The sequence below is a fragment of the Oncorhynchus mykiss genome, chromosome 27, assembly GCF_013265735.2.
Source record: "Oncorhynchus mykiss isolate Arlee chromosome 27, USDA_OmykA_1.1, whole genome shotgun sequence".
Taxonomy (NCBI): Eukaryota; Metazoa; Chordata; class Actinopteri; order Salmoniformes; family Salmonidae; genus Oncorhynchus; species Oncorhynchus mykiss.
Window position 1 is genome coordinate 7,882,999 of NC_048591.1, and position 22,694 is coordinate 7,905,692.

At 42.3% G+C, this 22,694-nt stretch overlaps 1 protein-coding gene across 6 annotated transcripts in view; it reads right to left on the bottom strand.

Annotated features, from left to right (window-relative positions):
• Positions 1–21,641, bottom strand: part of LOC110507449 (leucine-rich repeat and fibronectin type III domain-containing protein 1-like protein) — a 100,985-nt gene extending 79,344 nt beyond the window's left edge. The window contains exon 1 of one of the 6 annotated variants that reach the window (XM_036965060.1): positions 20,719–21,641. The gene's annotated coding sequence lies outside the window, so the exon portion shown is untranslated. The remainder of the gene's footprint in view (positions 1–20,718) is intronic. The other 5 variants (XM_036965059.1, XM_036965058.1, XM_021587453.2 and 2 more) reach the window with 5 other exon arrangements.
• Between the last annotated feature and the right edge of the window lie 1,053 nt (positions 21,642–22,694).

The following is a 22,694-nucleotide window of genomic DNA, read 5'->3' on the forward strand; positions in this document are numbered from 1 at the left end:
AGGTATAAATACACTGGGGATAATGAGGAAGACGGGCGACATCTGTAGTGGGGTAGAGACAAGCACAAAGACAAGTGAAACAGATCAGGGTGTGGCAGGAATGCTCCATGCATTACATATTTCTACCTATCCCCCCCCTGAAAAAAAAATAACTATACCTGTACTGCCCATTCCTGTAAACCGTCGATCCTGTCCCAAACTTGACTCTAGAGCTTAACTCCCATTCCTGATGGAATCCCGAAAAATCCTGTTCCCATGTCAACCTCTAGTCCACACATCACATCAGACTACGTATGCACAGCCTCCATCAGACCACACAGACATACGCATGACAGCACAAAGAGTCAGAACTGTTAGATACAGCCTTTGAGTTCCTTTGAATTGGAGAATGTGCCTGGCATACCATCTCAGCCATTTTGAGCAATCTTTTCCACCCACTGAGTGCTACTACCCTCCCAGTGGTTCAACAAGCATATGGGAAACTAAAACATTGGTTTCTCATTGCATTCATGTTCAAGCTCTTATAGGTTCTCCTCATGGCGATAATGATTTGTTTTTTGCTATTTTATTATGAATTCCATTAGCTGTTGCTAAACCAGCAGCTACTCTTCCTGGGGTCCACATGAAACATGACATAATATTGAACATTAATAGACAAGAACAGCTCAAGGACAGAACTACATTAATTTAAAAAAGGCACACGTAGCCTACATATCAATACATACACAAACTATCTAGGTCAAATAGGGGAGAGGCGTTGTGCCGTGAGATGTTGCTTTATCTATTTTTTTAAACCAGGTATGCTTTTCATTTGAGCAATATGAGACGGAACAGAGTTCCATGCAATAATGGTTCTATATAATACTGTAGGCTTTCTTGAATTTGTTCTGGATTTGGGGACTGTGAAAAGACCCCTGGTGGCATAAGTGTGTGTGTCAGAGCTGTGTGTAAATTGACTATGCAAACAATTTGGGATTTTCAATGCAGTCAGTCTCTCCTCAAATCTTAGCCAAGAGAGACTGGCATGCATAGTATTTACTTCAGCCCTCTGATAACAATTAACAGCAAGCTGTGCCACTCTGTTCTGGGCCAGCTGCAGCTTAACTAGGTCTTTCCTTCCAGCACTCGACCACACAACTGGACAATAATCAAGATAAGACAAAACTAGAACCTACAAGACTTTCTTTTGGGAGTGTGGTGTCAAAGAAGACACCAGAATGCACTTCCTCCACTTTCTGCTTCATAGGCCCACTAGGGCAGGGGTGGGCAAACTTATTGGCTCGAGGGCCACATCGGGATTAAAAAATTAAATGGAGGGCCAATTGTTTGATTTTAACAATTTGCAAGGGCCTCCCGAGAGGTGCAGCAATCTAAGGTACTGCATTGCAGTGCTTGAGGCGTCACTACAGACCCGGATTCGATCCAAGGCTCTGTCACAGCTGGCAGTGACTGGGAGACCCATGAGGCAGTGCACAATTGGCCCAGCGTCGTCCGGGTTAGGAGAGGGTTTGTCAGGCCGAGATTTCCTTGTCCCATCGCGCTCTAGTGACTCCGGGCGGGCCAGGCGCATGCATGCTGACACGGTCGCCAGGTGTACTGTGTTTCTTCCGACAACATTGGTGCGGCTGGCTTCTGAGTTAAGTGGGTATTGTGTCAAGAAGCAGTGCAGCTTGACTGGGTCGTTTTGGAGGATGCATGATTCTTGAACTTTGCCTCTCCCGAGTCTGTACCGGAGTTGCAGCGATGGGAAAAGACTATAACTACCAATTGGATACCATGAAATTGGGGAGAAAAAGGGTATAAAAACATCCAGACAGGGGATTCTGTATGTTTGTGCCGTGATGCTCAGGTCACACATTTCCAAGGCCCCTCATTTGTTATCGCAGTGTAGTTGTGTTCCGTCCCGCCTGTATTGGTGAAAAATCTAACCGGGCATCTCGTCTCGACGTCTCCTCAACGTTTTCACACAGCTGGGCCGTCTTGATACAAGCTTTAGCAATAAAGCAACATTTAAAGCCTCATAATGGTAATATTACCGGAAAACAGGTTGTCAATCTACTGCTATTGTAGGCTCTCCTCCAACCGTGCTACTTTAAAAAGGGGCCAATGACCTTGAGTGGTTTAGGCTGCAAGTAGTAATAGAGGAACTGGACAGATAAAAAGCATCTGAATCGCAAAATCGAATTTGACTTGGCTGGACACGGGGAGAGGGAAGGAAGGGGACAGTCCACAGTTTATTTTTCTTGGTTGGGCAAGATGAAAGGATTAGATAGGTTAATAAAAAGGTACAGCCACGTACAATATTAACGCATTGCTCTGTTAACACGTTATCTGCACCAAGGCGTGTGCCCACGATGCTTTGCAAAGCAGCATGAAAACGAGTGAAAGTTATCCACTTTCCCAGGAAGCGTACCAGTAAAATGGAGAGATTGTCAGCCTGCCGAGGGGGTATGAGAAAAAAAAACATACACAGCAGTGTGTCTACACAGACCCCCTTCCCTGGGAGCCTCACTGCAATGGAAGCTGCTAGCCCCAAATCACATATGTGGCTCCTGGGGAAGCAGAGCCCATTCCTAGCCCTGTGATCCAGGAACAGATCAGGTTCCTAACAGAGGCCCTGTCACCGCACACCTCCCCTTTGATCAGCCAATGGAAGCATTCCCCCCTGTCCCCCACCCAACCACCAACACCCGGGACCTTTTTAAATCACACGGTGACTACGACAGTTGGCACGCTGTGACAGCGAGAAATGTAAGAACTCTGCAAAGTTTGCCATGTCAAAAGGACCTAGAAAAGATACGTCAAACACTTTGTTTGCAGTGTGTAGACTTTGTAGAGCAACAAATCTCATTTGAAGTTTTTCTTAGCCTCTTTCAACTGTCACTCGGTGATGCCCATTAACAGAAATAAAAGAAAAGAGCTGTTTCAGGATAAGTTAAGTTGTTTCACTACAGTACATAAGCATGAAGAAGTGTCAATGTGCAGAGCTAGGCTCCTGTCACTAATAGAAAGAGACTGCTTGGCTCAGCTGGGGCCCAGGCTGAATGTTAGTCCTCATCACAGAACCAACTGTTGATCTCTGATAGTACGGACAGAGAACACAGGTATAAATACACAGGGGATAATAGGGGAGATGGGTGACACCTGGAGGAGGGTAGAGACAAGCATAAGGACAGATGAAACGGATCAGGGCGTGACAGTACTATCAGAGATCAAGGTAAGACTCAGATGCAGACTAATGTTTATTGTGGCAACAGGGGCAGGCAAATACAGGTCAAGGCAGGCAGGGGTCAAAAATCCAGGGTAAGGCAAAGGCACAGGATGGCAGGCGGACTTGGGGTCAGGGACAGGCAGAGTTCAGTAATCCAGAGTTGGAGCAAAGGTACAAGGCGACAGTCAGGCGGGCAGGAACAGGGTCAGGACAGGCAAAGGTCAATACCAGGAAGACGAGGAAAGAGAGGCTGGGAAACAATAGGAGCTGAAAGAAACAACGTTGGTAAGCTTGAACGAACAAGACAAACTGGCAACAAACTGACAGAGAACACAGGTATAAATACACAGGGGATAATAAGGAGATGGGCAACACCTGGAGGAGGGTGGAGACGAGCACAAGGACAGGTGAAACCAATCAGGGCGTGACAAAGCCTAATTTTCCCTTGACAAGTTTTTATTTGATTTGAGTTTGACTCGACTTCCACGTTACGTTTGCTAGCTTTCTCTCTGAAGTTGTTTCCACCTGGAATATTAACAAGGCCACTATTACTGGATTGGTTGAACAGTGCAGAAGAAACCCTCCAACAGTTTATTTTTCTCATCAAGACCAAAAAAAGTGTTTATTGTACCCCTGCTACATTAGGTTAGCCTCTTACTACTCTCGCAGATCCATACCTGAGATTCAAGAGCTTATGAAATTAGCTAATTTGATGTGCAACTCATAAATGAAAAGACACAAAAATGAAATCAAAGTAATTCATTTATTTCAAAAACTCCACCAAGCTGTCTGGGCAAAAGGGTAGGTGCTCAGGCACTGGTTGAGCCCGATCTCTGCTCGTGCCTGCTTACAATAAGAAAGAACACTGTCGTGATCAACAGATCAATAAAAAGGATGCATTGAGGAGAGAGTCGAAGTCGGAAGTTTACATACACTTAGGATGTAGTCATTACAACTCATTTTTCAACCACTCCACAAATTTCTTGTTAACAAACTATAGTTTTTGCAAGTCGGTTAGGACATCTACTTTGTGCTTGACACAATAACGTTTACATACACTAAGTTGACTGTGCCTTTAAACAGCTTGAAAAATTCTAGAAAATGTCATGGCTTTAGAAACTTCTGATAGGCTAATTGACATCATTTGGGTCAAATGGAGGTGTACCTGTGGATGTATTTCAAGGCCTAGCTTCAAACTCAGTGCATCTTTGCTTCACATCATGGGAAAATCAGCCAAGACCTCAGAAAAAAACATTGTAGAAGTCTGGTTCATCCTTGGGAACAATTTACAAACACCTGAAGGTACCACGTTCATTTGTACAAACAATAGTACGCAAGTAGAAACACTAAGGGACCACATGGCCATCATACCGCTCAGGAAGGAGACATGTTCTGTCTCCTAGAGATGAACGTACTTTGGTGCGAAAAGTACAAATCAATCCCCGAACAACAGCAAAGGACCTTGTGAAGATGCTGGTGGAAACAGGTACAAAGGTATCTATATCCACAGTAAAACGAGTCCTATATCGACATAGCATGAAAGGCCGCTCAGCAAGGAAGAAGCCACTGCTCCAAAACCACCATAAAAAAGCTAGACTACGGTTTGCAACTGCACATGCGGACAAAGAATGTACTTTTTGGAGAAATGTCCTCTGGTCTGATGAAACAGAAATAGAACTGTTTGGCCATAATTGCCATTGTTATGTTTGGAGGAAAAGGGGGAGGCTTGCAAGCCGAAGAACACCATCCCAACCGTGAAGCACGGGGGTGGCAGCATCATGTTGTGGGGGTGCTTTGCTGCAGGAGGGACTGGTGCACTTCACAAAATAGATGGCATCATGAGTGGGGGAAATTATGTAGATATATTGAAGCAACATCAAGACATCAGTTAGTTAGATAGTTAGTTAAAGCTTGGTCGCAAATGGGTCTTCCAAATGGACAATGACCCCAAGCATACTTCCAAAGTTGTGTCAAATTAGCAAATGACAACAAAGTCAAGGTATTGGAGTGGCCATTACAAAGCCCTGACCTAAATGCCATATAAAATTTATAGGCAGAACTACTAACCTGACTCAGTTACACCAGCTCTGTCAGGAGGAATGGGCCAAAAGTCACCCAAACATCTGACCCACTGGGAATGTGATGAAATAAATAAAAGCTGAAATAAATCACTCTTCTATTATTCTGACATTTCACATTCTTAAAGTGGTGATCCTAACTGACCTAAGACAGGGAATTTTTACTATGATTAAATGTCCGAAATTGTGGAAAACAGAGTTTAAATGTATTTGGCTAAGGCGTATGTAAACTTCTCACTTCAAGTGTATGCAGTGGAGCTGTGCTCATGTGTCTTATGTAATTCCTGATGTGTCATGAACGTTCATATTTGGTGTGGATCTGTGTGGCTGAAATATAACTCAAACGGGGAAGAAAAAAAAACACACAGTAAAAAAAAAAAAAACATCTTACACCATATCACGGGAACATTGGACCTGCCTGTCAATCTCAGCATCTAGACGATAGCAGAGTTTTCCTTTTCGTGTGAATGTGTCATACCATCACAGAACTAGATACAGCCAGAGCTTATCTAGTTCTCAGAATCATAAGTACAGCCTAAACCCTAAAATCACATCAAGTGCATCAATAAAAAAAAGGACACGTAGATTGGCACATCAAACTTTAATGTCAGCGTCCATTACTAGACACGCATGCGGTGTTAATTAGTAGAGGTTACAGAAGTTAGAGTGCCCCTTTTACAGAGTCTCCATATAAAATGGTTGAATCAGACAGATTAACCTTTATATGTGAGTGATTCATCACGAAACCAGGACCAAAAAAAAGACCAGGATTTGGGGGATTTTCACTAAATATAATCCATAGAATAGTTCTTTGGAGGAAGAATTATTGACATATGTTTGACATTTGCATCTAAAAGCATAAGTAAGAAATAAGTAAGAGTTTCATCTGTAGGTGCAAAGCAAATATGCGTGGTGTGCTGCTTGCTCTGTAACTCGAGTAGTATTTTGATTTTTAAAAAGCACTTTAATTTAAGACTATTGAAAAATATAAACATTAATATTGAAAAACACCATTTTGGATTAACAATATATTGAAAGAAATAGCCTAAACATAATATACTCTATGGGCTTATTGACAATGACAGCCTAGGTACAGTGGGTTAACTGCCTCGTTCAGGGGCAGAACAACCGGTTTTGACCTTTGTCAGCTTGGGGATTCAATCTAGCAACCTTTTGGTTACTGGCCCAACGCTCTAACCACTAGGCTATGCCACCCCATTGATATACTATAAATGTAATAGTATTACACTTTAACATACGTATTAAGTGAACGTTATAGTCATAGCATATTAAAATGTTTTTTTAAAACATCACACTTCAATACACGTGTTAAAAGCTTACTTTAGATTTGATAGTTTATTTTTAGTATACTAAAAGACTGAAAAAAACTATCAACCTTCACTACACTTACTACTTTAAATTAATTGTTTTCAGTCTTTATTAAGTATACTCATATGCTCATTATCATTAAACTTAAAAACACAAATTTAAACTGTACTTAAATTTAGTATATTCATTCAAAATACACTTGGAGTTGTTTTTACGAGAAAAAAATTCTCCATGAAACTCTATACAGTGCCTTGCAAAATCATTCATACCCCTTTAAATTGGGTTAAAAAGTGGGATTAAAATTGTATTGTAATTTACTGTAAAAAAAAATGTATAATACATATTAGATATAGTCATTGCATAAGCATTCCGCTTCTTTGTTTACGCAAGTCTAAATTAGTTAAGGAGTACAATTTAGCTAAACAAATCACAGAATATGTTACATGTTTTTTTTATTTTTATAACTAACATGTCCTCTGTCCCCCATGTAACATCTGTAAGGTCCGTCAGTCAAGCATTTAATTTCAAGAACAGATTAAACTACAAAGACTAGGGAGCCTTTTGAAAGCCTCATAAAAGGGAAGTGGTTGATAGATCGGTAACAATATGAAATCAGACATTGAATATCTCAAGCATGGTCGAGTTAATAATTATGCTATGGATTATGTATTAAACATATCAAAGACCAGGTCATCCTTCTGAACTGAGCTGCAGGACAGGAGTGAAACTGCTCAGGTTTTGTACCATGAGGCCATTGTGAACGTAAAACAGTTAGAGTTCAATGGCTGTGATGGGAGAAAACTGACGATGGATCAATAACATTGTAGTGACTCCAAAATAATGATTTAAATGGCCGAGTGAAAAATAGAAAAATATGCAGAATAAAATGCTTTCCAAAACATACAGTACATCTTGTATGCAACAAGGAACTAAAGTAATACTGCACAGCTAAAAAAAACATGCTTCCTGAGAGTATACTTTTTCATATCCCAAGAAAATATACTTTCCCGAAAAAATATTTAACTTAAAATGTCCACAAAATATATTTAAAAGCTACTTGCATGTGCACAAACATTTGCATATTACCCAGCATCATTTTCTGCAGCTGAAGTTGATTTATAATATTATATTCTTCCTCATATTTACCTTATTCAAATGTTTTGATGTTCAATTACAATTTACACATTTTATTGAAACGTTAATGTATTACCATAATGTGAACAACTGAAGTATGAAATACTAATAGTACACAGTTCTTAGAAGTGCTCCGTATAAGTTGCTGAACCATCTACAGCTGCTTTGTAAATAACATGTTAACATTGGCTGAGAAGATCCTCGTCAATCAAGGTGGAAGTGTATTTGTAAAAGGAAATTTGAAACAAACAGTTTTTTTGTAAAGAAAATACAGGAATTCTAATTCAAATACCATTTCAGTATATTTGTAATTTAGAATAAATATACATAAAATGTACTTACGGTGTATTCAAAGTATATTTGTGTTGACTTTTGTCTAATATACTATGCAACAAAATGTAATCAGACACCTTCCCTTTTATCACATTTTGTTACGTTACAGTCTTATTCTAAAATGAAATGTCATTTTATGAAATCATTCTACACACAATACCACATAATGACAAAGCCAAACACAGGTTTTTAGATTTTTTTGCGAATTTCTTAAAAATAAAAAACCTTATTTACATAAGTATTCAGACCCTTTGCTACGAGACTCAAAATTGAGCTCCGGTGCATCCTGTTTCCATTGATCATCCTTGAGATGTATATACAACTTGATTGAAGTCTACCAATGGTAAATTCAATTGATTGGTCATGATTTGGAAAGGCACACACCTGTCTATAGAAAAGGTCCCACAGTTGACAGTGCATGTCAGAGCAAAAGCCAAGACATGAGGTGAAACCAATTGTCCATAGAGCTCCGAGACAGGATTGTGTCGAGGCACAGATCTGGGGAAGGGTACCAAAAAATGTCTTCAGCATTGAAGGTCCCCAAGAACACACTGGTCTCCACCATTCTTAAATGGAAGAAGTTTGGAACCACTAAGACTCTTCCTAGAGCTGGCCGTCTGGCCAAACTGAGCAATCGGGGGAGAAGGGCCTTGGTCAGGGAGGTGACCAAGAACCTGATGGTCACTCTGACAGAGCTCCAGAGTTCCTCTGTTGAGATGGGAGAACATTCCAGAAGGACAACCATCTCTGCAGCACACCACCAATCAGGCCTTTTTGGTAGAGTGGCCAGATGGAAGCCACTCCTCATTAAAAACCTAACCCACTTAGATTTAGCAAAAAGGCACCTAAAGGACTCTCAGACCATGAGAAATAATATTCTCTGGTCTTATAACTGGAGCAAAGGTTCACCTTCCAACAGGACAATGACCCTAAGCACACAACCAAGACGTCACAGGAGTGGCGTCTGGAAAAGTCTCTGAATATCCGTGAGTGGCCCAGCTAGAGCACGGACTTAAACCCGATTGAACATCGCTGGAGAGACTTGAAAATAGCTGTGCAGCGACGCTCCCCATCCAACTTGACAGAGCTTGAGAGGATTTACAGAGAAGAGTGGGAGAAATTCCCCAAATATAGGTGTGCCGATCGTGCTGCAAGTCCTGCCTCTCCCATCTCCTCATCGGTTTATAGAAACAAGTACAAGTGATTGAAAGACGAACTGTTTTGCCGGTCGACGTGGTAATACTATGAAGGTGTAGATAACAATCACTATATAAGTTCAAAGATGAAAAGCCTGGAAGGAGGAGAGATGAGTAGAAACGATTCAGTTGACCGTTTTATGTGTGGATTAATTGTCGGCTTAGAGGACCTTGTGCATTTAAGGTAAAATAACAACTCAGTGTTTCTATCCCAGGACAAATTAGCTAGCAACAGCAAGCTAGCTAAATAGTGCACGCTAACTAGATCAATTGCCATACATGTTTAATGCTTTTCGACCTGTCCCCAAATGAATGTAATTGGTTCAGAGTTTGTTTTGATATTTTAACCTGTCGTGATCGCGTTTGGTGTAGGGGGAAAAAAATACATTTGCGCACGATGGCACACACGCGCAGCTGGTTTTGGTTCCGTGTAATACATTTGTAAAAACATCTATAAACCTGTTTTTGTTTGGTCATTATATGGTATAGTGTGTAGATTGATTTAATCCGTTTTAAAATAGGACTAACGTAACAAAATGTGGAAAAAGTCAAGAGGTCTGAATACTTTCCGAATGCACTGTATCTACATACATTAGAAATAATTGTATTTTAGGTATGGGAATTACAACCACTAATGATTAACTTTGTGTTCTTCAAACTCGTTAAATTATACATTTAATGGTAGTTAAGCATTTCTAGGTCGCTACATTAGAGGGAATGATCAACCAGTCATCTGACAACACCACTTAATCATCTACTCATTAACACATCAACTGACTGTATAAATCATTAGGAACACCTGCTCTTTCCATAACATACAGTAGACTGACCAGGTGAATCCAGGTGAAAGCTATGATCCCTTATTGAAGTCACTTGTTAAATCCACTTCAGTGTAGATGAAGGGGAGGAGACAAGTTAAAGGATTTAAGCATTGAGACATGGATCATGTATCTGTGCCATTCAGCAGGTTAATGGGCACGACAAAATATTTAAAGTACCTTTGAACAGGGTATGGTACTAGGTGCCAGGCGCCCCGGTTTGTGTCAAAAACTGCAACGCTGCCGGGTTTTTCACATTCAACAGTTTCCTGTGTGTATCAAGAATGGCCCACCACCCAAAGGCCATCCAGCCAATTTGACAACTGTGGGACACATTGGAATCAACATGGACCAGCATCCCTGTGTGTGGAACACTTGTCCATGCCCTGACGAATTGAGGCTGCTCTAAGGGCAAAAGGGCGGCTACAACTCAATATTATGAATGTGCTCTTCATGTTTTGTACACTCAGTGTACATTCCAACATCCATTTCTCAAGCTTCTTCTCATTTCTGTGAAAAGGGCAGGGCATTAAACAGAATAAAAAAATCTGTGAGATATCCCCAAATAGAAATAAATCACTGTGTAATTTCCCCTCTCTCACCACGGCCTCTCCCGCTCTCTCACTGGGGAGCAGAGTAGACAGATGTCACCCTTTGAACGAATCACATCTCTGCTAGTCTAGCAGCACAACTAGGACTGTCATGTGACTGCTACACACACTCAGGTCAGTTGAGTTGGTGCCAAGCCCATCTGAGAGAAGGGACTTGAAGCCAGGCAACAGAATACATCATGGGGAGAGCCTGTCATGTCCACACACACATACTCTTACATAACAGCAGTTAGGACACACTGATCACACTCAGGAAGGCATATTATAGACCATATGTTACCATGCACTTAGAGTAGAGTTCAAGAGGTGAAAATGGCAGACAGATTCAGCTCTAACTCAGCCACTTATGGCCATGAAAAACGAGAAGTAAGAAGAGAGGTCAAAACAAGTATGGGGGTTAACAGCATGAGACCTATATCTAAGTCGAGTTAAGCCAGCGAGAGTGGAGCGGATGTCGTTGGTTCAACTACTTTAGGCCTAATAAACAAACTATACACTCTTAGAAAAAAAAAAGGTTCTATAGGGGTTCTTCGGCTGTCCCCATAGGAGAACCCTTTTTGGTCCAGGTAGAACCCTTTTGGGTTCCATGTATAACTATGTTGAACTATGTATGTTGAAAGGGTTCTAGATGGAACACAAAAGGGTTATACCTGGAACCATAAAGGGTTCTTCAAAAGGTTATCCTATGGGGACAGCTGAAGAACCATTTAGGTTCTAGATAGCACATATTTATTTAAAAAAAATTGTGATCGAGTTTTTATATTTTTTTGTTGTCAAGACAAACAAAAAAAACACAAACCAACAGAAAGAAATTGCGACTTTTTTCCTAAGAGTGTACGTATGGGTTAGGAAGAACGAGTAGAAAAGAGCACTCCTATTGCTCAGGAACAACACATATCTAAGGGCCCTATGAATAAAACAAGGCCCTTATTAAATATGTAACAATGTCCCCATTAACATATATTACCCTTGGCAGACAGCCACCCAGAGGCAGCGGGAACCTTTTACAGTTGAGATGTGAAGGTTTGAGATTCAAATGGTATTCTTCTGATAGAGTGCACTTGGTGTACCTATTTAAATTAACCATCAACATTATCATAGCTAATTTGAGCCGAGGGAACAAAAATGAAAAGTGAAACGTGTGAAATACGTGATAGGAACTTTCCATTTTGCCTTACAAAAATATGGCTTATAAGTCAGAGTTAAAATATTTATTTGCTTTCAGTTTGTTAAATGCTATGTTATTTTAAATGCATCTCACACTGCAATAACAATAACACTAGCTTTCATGGGGCACATAAATAAACTAGTGGGATTCATAACTAGTATAAAATATTACATACTGTCACATATCAAGAGGAGACGGAATGTGGCTTCTCCATTCAGGCTGGCCATGAAAGTCACGTGAAAATGAGCCTGTTGAAGCATGCACCCCCACTACCCATATCGATGTGTGGAGCGATATCTGCCAACAGATCTTTGTCACTGACAGTACCCTAACTCACTGCGAGCTGTACATACCCATGCCTGTGATGTGTCCTGGAGTTGGTGTCTCTTCAAACCTAAGCTCGCAGGGGGAAACCTGGAGTTGTGCTTGGTTAGCAGACACTATCTGTGATTGACTTTAATGTATTCTGTATGCAGTAAAACACATGGATAAAAATGCACTAATATATATACACATACACACACACACACACACACACAGTACTATATAGTAAAACTTAGGCTAATACTCTGGATCAGCCTGATGGCTCTCATGACTTCCTGAGGCCTCCAACAACATTACTACTGATCTCCTAACCTCTGTTGCCCTGGCCTAACCTAACTCAATTCAGGGCTCTGGACTGGATCTTCTCTCCAATTACCGAATTGTAAGAAAAAACAAGAAAGTGCTATTGATTTCAGCTGACTTGAACTACAAAAAGATGCTGACAAAGTATTTCTCAAACCAGCTAGACAAGTAATCTGCTGCCTGATAGCCAAGACCCATGAGGGACCTAATTACAGACATGCAATTTATGTCACCCAGTAGAATCACCACACTCCACGTAAACTAGTGTACAATAGTTTAGCATGGAATAATTCACCACAGTTGTCCTCAATATGTGCCGCACAGCACTCAGGTTCAAGTATGTCTAGTGTCTACCCACCCTGTGCCCACACACACATGCCAAGCCACACAGCTGTTACGGGGATCATATGCAGGGCGCTGGAGCAATGTGAGGATGTGGCAGAGATACTATGGAGAACATTGACCCCCTGACTCAGGGAAATGTGCCAGCGCAGCATCCACCTCCTCACATAGATCGGCATAAACAGACGTAAACAGGCAACTTGGACAATGCCGCTCCACCGCTCTGATGCATTCCGCCACTGCTTGAGGAGCGGGTTGTGTAGTTGTTTAGCCTGCTGTTAAAGTGTACAGCGTGTGTGCTAACACAGCATGTGTAATTTCTCACCGGGGCCTGGGTCAATATACTGTCGTGATAAGAACCTCTCAGTAACCAGATCGTGTTCCATAAAGGCTCTGTCAATCATAGGTGCTTTGTTTATGTTTGCAGCTGTTTGGATGCAAAGCCGGAGGGAGAACAAAGAGAGAGGCGAGCGTCCTGGAGCGTTGCACTGTGGGGGAAGGGGTTAAGCGGGATACAGACAGTACTGTACGGAACGCAGCCTCAAGTACTGCTCTTTGTTGGGACATTTCCACAGCAGCAGCTCTCCTACTTAGTCGTGCATGTCCATCCCTCATCCTCTGCTCATGAATAGATCCTCTGCTTTTTGTTTTATATTTAGATCAGGACCAATCTGCTCGAGGCTCTTTGTCGCGATTCAGTTGGGGCATGTGATCCTGCCTGTATAATCCTGATCATGAACCTGGCACAACCACGTCTGCCTCCATCTGCCTCCTTTTCCGGCCCTTATCCCAACCTGATGTGTGTCACTAAAGTCTCAGCTCAGGAATCCTCTCGACTGGCACACTAACCTTGGCAGCACTAATGCTAATGCGGCTGGTTGGATGTACACGGGCCCAGATGTGGCAGCATTGCCTGGTGACACTGACCCGGATAGGTCTGTATAGATCCCACCGTCTGATCCCTCCGTCTGATTGGAAAGGACGCGGATGGTTATAGAGAACATTGTTATTTACTGTATATAATCCACCCAACAGGCTGCACTAGGCTGCGGGAGGGGGAGGGGGGGGGAATGGGAGGACACTGATATTCACAGGTTTTGCTGTGTGTCATGGTTGATTTGCTGGCCAAGTGCTGTGCCCACTAGGATTAATATATAAGGTCCAGGCAGAGATATGTGACTTTGGACGTGCACGGCACAGAAGCAGACCTGGCCGTGAGGTCTGTCCCAGCCCAGCCCGGCACAGCACAGTAGCAATCCATTAATACCCCATCTCACTAGGCAGTGAGTGGCACCGGTCCAGATGCCTGACAGCAGAGGTCAGAAGCAGGCTGATTGAGATTCTGGCCGCTCGATAGGCAGGATGCAGCAGGATTGAGTCACCTCGGAATGCGGCAGCCGGGAGGAGGAGTAGCCCCACAGAGCCAGATCTGTTCCCCAGAGGGGATTCGGCAAGTGATTAGTTCTGTCTGTGCCAGTGGTTACAGCAGAGCGGGAGAGCGAGAGAGCGAGCGAGGTGGTCGGGCAAGAATAGAGCACAGAATACAGGCCAGGATATAAAGTCAAAGGAAAGAACTGTTGAGATAAAATAAATGAAGTGCAGGAAATTAACGTTGACTTGTGTAATAACAGGGGATGGGACTTTCTGAATCCCAATATTCCATCAGTGAATGATATTTAATATTCTATAGCCAACCTAATGAGATAAGGTAAGCATATATTTATAAGTAGCACAAAGTCATTACTCCCATACTTAACCTCTACCTCAGTGTAAAATGGCAAACCCAATGGAACTGAAAGACCCTCGTTTGCTTAGCTAGTAATTAGGAATCAAACGAGAGCCTTCCTAAAAGGTTGCAAGCAAATGATTGCAATTACAATGTTACATTTTAATGGTGAGGTGCCATAGACGCGTAATCCTCTCGCTTTGATGTCATCCAAACTAATAAGAAAGGTCAAATAGACAAGTGGCATAATTAAAAAGAATGTGTCTTAGCGAGATAGTAATAGTTGTACAATATATGGAATAAGAATTTGCGAATGGAAAAGTTTTGGGGAAATTAGAAAATTATACACTATGGGATGCCACAGTCTCTTTCCTTTCTTGCATAGCCACGGTAACAGCCAACATGAGATGCAGAAGGCTACAGTCCCAAGCTCCAGGTCCAACAATAACCAGAGCCCAAGAAATTGACACTGCAATTGCTGCCCGCCTTTTCAGACTCAGAGGTGTAAAAAGGTTTCAAGCACAGTATCAATCTGCTTCCATCGTAAAAGGCTGATTTCTCGAGTGAGATAGGAGAGCGACACTTCAGTCATAAGCCTGGTCTTCACATCTGTTCCATCACAGTGGGGGGTAATAGAGAGATGGGGGAGCTTAGTCAAATATACTTCCACAGCAGTATATTTGGGCTTGATAAGGATCAATTGGTAAATTACATGCTGGGCTGATTGTGGATCCACAGCGGAAAAGGTCCATTGTGATGCAGTATAGTGGAAATGCTTAGTGTGCTTGTGGAGAGCTAACCTTAGTGGTGTTAAGTACTGGATGGAGTGGAGGGGGTTGAGGGGTTAAGGGGTGGTACTGGTGATGGGAGGGGTGCTATGAGCACTGGGGTGCTGACATACGTGACGAACAGGGAAAGCAGTGTCATTAAGTAAGGGATCTGGTTGCTGGCTGGGATGTTAGTCTTTGTAGAACATAATTATAAATGCATAAAACACATTTCCTGTAAATCACGCTCCCTGTGCTCATCGGGGAGGAAGACTTTCTGTCGTTATCATAAAGCACCATGCTGATTACCAGCCTACTGTAGTGTAGACATTTCAGTCTCAATCCCAGGGAGAAATGCATAAAAAATGTCCTCAAAGAAACTCATTTGGTGCGGTGCCTTCTTTTGGGGAAAACCCAACCATAACACACATTTGGAAAAGCCTTGTCCGAAAGGAATGTAATTAGATTAATTTTAACTGATGCACGGATTGAATCAATAACACATGCTAGTAAGAGCATAGTCATTGTGAAACAATCAGCACGGGAGCAGATAATGAAGGCCAGGTTTCATGGCGTAGCTGACATGAAGCGTTGTCAAAGATGCCAGCTACATCAAGGTACTGTATATGATAAGACTTCATTCAGTCTGCTGCTGAGACACGGGAAACTCTAGCACTTCCCTAGCTCTCTTCACAAAAACAGGAAAAGTATTAATAAGTGTCTGACACATCCATCTCAACATACTTGTACGTGTGATGAAAACCCCTTGCACATTTTTAGGATAACATCACTTTACCAAATTTTACATTAGCATACAGCTACTCCTGAAGTTCTGTCTTTTTGCCTCTATCTTGGGGCATGATTTGGTTTTCCCCCGGCACCGGGGGGGTCCTTAGGGCGAAGACAGGTGGGGTTTCCCACCGGTCGAAACTTAAATTACCCCTCTGAAGTGCTCCCTAAACATGCCACCCGGACTGATAAGCCCATGACTTGAGTTTGACTTTAAATTATTTGTGGCCTTACGGACTGGATGGAAGAACACCCGTTTAAGAAGCGCTTGCTAAGCAGGAACCAACACCTGCATTATGAACAGATCAGGTGATTTGTCCAAAACTGCCGAAATCTAGCACCTCGGTGGACATGGTAACTGTAGCCTATAGGCTCTGCTCAACATAGAACTAAACATTTTTTTCCCCCAAAACGTTAATGAGACCCTCTGGCAGGCAATCACAAATGACTGAGCTAATTCTCCACACAGAAGCGATAGAACACTACACATGAATTTCAAAATGCATCATGAAATATGCATGCACCTTTCATCTGGATGTAGGTCTGAGATTCTAGTTAAATAATGTTAAACTGTCTTCATTTTAGAGACATACATTTTGTGACATTTCAGGGAAAAAACTCAACCGTTCCTTTTTGTCTCGACATGATTTTGTATTCCATGAAAGCACACATGTTAAGGTCTTCAAGTAAAACAATTATAGCTGTAAATCTTATTTCTGGAAAATCCAACTGATTTCAGGACAATCCTTACAAACCCTTCCAAGGCCAGGATGCTCCACCAGGCCTATTCTCACATTTAAATAGCGAAACCAGGAGCAGATGGTGCAGCCATGTGCCTTATTATAGAGCCATGCTGGCACTGACAGCCACAGACTGGCGGCATGATGTCCTACATGGGCGGAGGGCACTGTCATTTTATTTGTCCCTGCCTGTCACCTGTCTTAGAGAGAGAGGGTTAGACGGTGGGAGAGAGAGAGAATCTTGCAGAAAGTCAGATATCCATCCATCATTGCGGGACAAAGAACGCCAGACAGCACTAATATATCTCGAGAGATGCCTCTGGAGCGCATACACTCTTTGTCAATTTGAGGTCAGTGTATCTCAATATTCCGATGTCAAGTCTTATTTGTCACCTCAAGGGCACAGCAGAATGATAAAAGGAGGGAGATAACAGTCCACACAGATCCTTGGCAGCTGTTAAACAACCCAGAGCCAATATCAGCCTACCCATTAACACACACAGGGAGGGGATCAATACAAGAATGCAGAAGGCAACATTTAACTTCCAAAATAGAGGAAACACCAACATAAAGTGTCTTAAAAGGGTTTTGATCCACCATGAGCCAGAAAAGCTTCAATGCACCTTGGTATATATTCTACAAGTGTCTGGAACTCTATTGGAGGGATGAGACACCCTTCTTCCATGAACAATTCCATAATTTGGGGTTTTGTTGATGTTTGTGGAAAACCCTGTCTCAGGCGCCGCTCCAGAATCATCACTGGGACCGTGCTCCCACCCATCTTCACGAAGGGCCCCACACACCACAGCCATGAGCTATTAATTCCCTTACCATCGGTCAGACGATATCAGAGCATGAGGTCTGATAGAAACTCAGTCTCTGAGACTGTTGGTATCTACAATCCATCAGCCTGTTGAACACTTGAACTGACCACCTGCACTGATTCTCCACACCTTAGTACACATACATACATACATACATGTATATATATACACACACACATACATACATACATACATACCTACATAGGGCTGGGAATTGCCAGGGACCTCACAATACGATATTATCACGATACTTAGGTGCCGATGCAATATGCATTGCGATTCTCATGATTCGATACTGTACTTTTATTGTGATTCCATGTTAAAAACATATTTCTCACCATATGTCTGCTGCAGAGAGACAACAAGTTAGGATCAGTGCTGGAAATAAATGCGCGGAAAACAAATTGGCTCCTTATTTTAAAAAGAAGATGGAGCACAATTATGTTTTGGTGAAGGTACAGCCAACTAGCACAAAGATATTGCAAAATTGTCCAAACGATACGATATATCATCCAAAACACACACATCACAACTGCTGCTCTCCCATCACCAATTTACACCAGACTCTTTTTATGATTGCTAAATACTGCATAATTTAACCACTTTCGCCCCAATCGCCACTTCCCCAAAACAGGTGTAAATTGTGCCTTCCTGTATTATACTTACGTCAAAATGTTGTCTTAACTTTTATTATTTCTTATTGTTGTTGCATTGTCAAGAAGTAACCTGCAAGTAAGTTTATACCATAGGACTAATAAAACTTGATAACTCCAATAAGTGTTCAATCGGGTTGAGATCTGGTGAATGAGATGGCCATGGTATGGTTTACATCGCTTTAATGGTCATCACACCATTCAGTGACCACTCATGCCCTGTGGATGGGGGAATTGTCATCCTATAGCCATGGTAGCTAAATGAATGGCCTGCCCAGCATTTTTATACATGACCATAACACTTCAGCAACACTATAAGCATTCCGTTGCTTTAACATCAGCTGGCGCGTCAATGCGACGATCTACCTGCTACACAGAGTGAGAGCTGAGAGGGGCAGAAGCCAAGAGTGACTTTATTCTATTTTACCCTACTGTTCTGTACCATATTAATCCATTATGTGTAAGTACAATAGCTTTGGTCCAACTTTTCGCAAGTACTCATTAAAGGGTTGCTAGTGGTTGTACTAAATTATCTTCTAATTACACAAGTTGCTTTTGTTTACATTGTGAACATAGTCAATGTAGCTAGAGTTCCTGCTAGCTAGTAGCTTCTTGACTGAATATTAGTAAAATAACCAGTGGTTTATAGTCGAGGCCATAACGCAACCAAAATCAACTTTAGTTATCCTTATTTCAATTCACGAGGCAGAATGAACTGCTGCGTCAGCCGTGGAGAAAGGAACCTCGGACAAGTCTTGAGCCTGGACGCTGCGTTGGACGCGACGCAACGCGAGCACAACACGGTCAGTAGCGCAGCTTTCATTAAATTCAAAGAAAGCATGGCTGTAGTGTAGCAGGACCATTAGCCTGTTGGGATGCTAATTGATTCATTAACTCAGAAACCACACCTCCGTGGAACCATCTGCTTTCAACATACTTTGTATCCTTCATTTACTCAAGTGTTTCCATTTTTGTGGCAGTTACCTGTAGCTAGCCAGACAAACATGCATGTAATAGCTGACCTGGGTTGTTTAGTAGCACGTTGACAATGTTCTTATATCTGTGGGAACAAAGTAATGTGAAGCATAACGGACTATAGCTCATGTGAGGAGGGACCTGCAAGCTGTGGCTGGTGCTCCGTGGCCCCCTACCTGCGGTACAAAATAAGACATTCTCAGGCACTGCAGCTTGACATTCAGAATTCTCCTTGCTGGATTTACGGTACAAGGGATACAGAGCTAGGTGCTGCATCAGTGGAAAAATACACTGCCATGATTGGGCAATGAGGAGGAGAGACCTCGGCCGTGGCCAAAAGCCGAATTGCACAGGCTCACCTACATTCATTAGCCGAACAGCCAACTAGCTCAGGTGGAACGGATTCATTAAAAGTGGTCTTGCGTTATGCAATGCCAATGGAAGCGAATGATTAAAAGTAATTTAGAATTATTAAAGAAACACAGGCACACCAGTGTACAATACAAAATAAAATAAAAAAGGCTAGACCAGACGTTAAATTGTTCCAATACTTATCACATTACTCATATGCACAGGCATTTCCTGAACTTCCTCCTCCCAGGGTGTCTATTGATTGTGTGAGGCACATAAGTGTCCCAACATAAACCCTGTATAGTCTTGTGGAATTGCAACGTGATTGAAGATCGATTTCACAGACACGGTCTCGCCCTTTTTCTTTCTTTTCGAAAAGGATCAACATAAATAAACACGTAGGCTAGGATCTGTTCGGCCAACATGGTTGAACATAATTCCCAAATGCATTCTTCATCTTCAATACTCTCGTCACATTTTTGGTTATCATCTCCAATAGGCCATGGTGCACTTGACACACGATCGAATCGATTTAGAAAAGGACATGGACTTAAGAAGCATATTTCACAAAGTCTCAAAGCAGTTTGATGTGCTGTAAGAGTGCATGCAGTATTTGTCACAAATCAAGACTGACCGAGTAAAAGAATGTTACGAGTAAATATCTGGATCGGGGAACAAACTTGCTAATAACCACATCTACATTTCCCGTGGTTGTTTGTGGTGAGACAATCAAACGAGACTAGAGTAGTCATCTATCTGCGAACGAGTTTTTACTTTTGAATGGTGCAATAGCCTATCCATAGACCATTACACAGCATTCTGTTGTAGACCCCCACAACGTCAAACAAACCACACCTGATCCACACCTCGTATTAGCCTTCCATGAAATGCATTTACACATGGAACTCCACTGTCACATAACAGCTCAATGTGACAATACTTGCACATCTGTAGAAACAATTAACAATTTTCTCTTACTCGGTTATGACCGAATTTCTAAATCTTTCATATGAGAAAACAATGAAATCATGATGATATATGGTTACCTCTATTCCTGAGCCCGATGTTACCACTCCGTTGTCTGTCAATCTCCAGTAGGCTATGCAACGAGGTCAATTGCCCGAGTAGATTTGAGCAAGAAATGCATCGATTTGCCGCCGGTCTGCTTCCCCAGTAGCAGAGTGAAGAAGCACAACAACCACCCAATATTTCTGGACTTGGTGCTCAAAGAACACTCACTTGCACCGAGGAGGGCAGTTGCGTTGCAATTAGTTCCCACGTATATTATCACACAAATGAGTAGCATCTATGCGTGGGATATCCAAGTATGACATTTCTTCCGTTTTAGCGTCAAATGACTCGACCCAGACAGAAAATACTTGTTTCCAAATGTTTTCTCCAGAACACAATCGTCCTTCCATATAGTGGCAGTGATTGTAAATTAATCTGCTGAGTCCAGCATATCCGCGGCCAAATTTCGATCGTTAGTAGCCTTGTTGAGGCAGTAATATCCGTATCAAATATACATCCTTGGAGCGAAGACCTAGAAGTTTCAGTCGGTGGTGTCCAGTGCTAAACTGACGACTCACACTACATTATTCCGCTGCTCTGTAGTTCGCGGAGAAGAAACTAACGTCCGTGGGCGTGGCGTACCGTTTGGCCGGAGCAAGGAGTCTGGATAGCCAGGCAAGTCCGGTGCAGCACTGACAGGCAGTGAGCGGCCGGCAGCGGTCCACGGTGCGAAGTGAGGGGCGTTTTGGGGAGAGGTTTGAGCCAGTTTACGCATGCATCGCGCCCCTCTGTGCACTAAGTACTAACATAGCCTCTCCACAGCTACAATCCGCAGCCACAAGCTCTTTCCACCTCCGATTTCTATTGGCAAAATGGTACTGCCTTTATGGGATTACAAATCAGAAATAAGGGTAACGATGACTGTCAAATCATGCCATCGAGCGCGGTGTTCTGCTTTAGGAGACAGTGTATTGACTGCTATCAAAGAATACGTCGTATTGACATTAAAGCCTTCATCACAAAACGGAGGACTCCTTATCAAATAGAAAAAAAGCCCACCATTTAGGATGATGATGCGTGCGCGTTGATGAAGCGTCTACATTAACCAACCCACAGCAGGGAGTGGATTACTGTGCTCAATTTACATGTTTGAGATTTTATAGGATTATTTTAACGTGCGCAATTATAGGATTAATTTGAGGAAATGTTGTACACGCAAACCACTTTTTTCAGAGCCATATGATGGGGATCGTGCAGAGAGGGGCTGTGTGTGTCCTTTCTGACACATGTAGATTGAAAATGTAATATAGGCTATTATATTTAAATTTAAATATTGATTAAGACTAGATACCACAGTGACTCAATCGCACCAGTGAAAACTGTGATTTCAGGGCCCGAACTCGCCATATCGCTAGTCAGTTCATCACCACGGACTGGCCGAGGACGCATAGAAATTCAGCACCGTTTCCTCACGTAGTAACATGGACAGCAGCCAGCTTGTGGTCTGAAAATCCTGTCTGATCAGATCACAGCTCTCACTCCCTCAGAGACGTTTCTCTTTGCTACCTCTGTGGCAGAGCGGATCCTGACAATGTTGATGTCATTTTAGGGATGACTGTTTTTAGGGACTGATCGACAGACGATGATGATTCAGAAATGGAACCACAGTCAGTAGCGAGTTAGTGAGTGAAGTTAATCGACTTGAGTCCGAGCAAGGGCAAAAGTTCAAAAGGACAGTAGAATGAATCAGATTACTTGGTTTAGGGAATTTGACCAAATTGTTGGTCAGGACACATCCATTTGTTAATGTATAGTGTCGTTGAAGCATACAAGCACTCCATCATAGGTGTGTTCCAAAATCCTCCAATGGAATTGACTTTCTTGAGGTTTTGATTTGTGTCCTTTCCTTAGATTTGCTACATTGGTGTTAAAAGTGGGATGAGGCTGCCAGGACATCTGACATGCGGGCAGAAATTAATGAGCTTCAGAAAGAGGGATTAGTAGTGTAGCC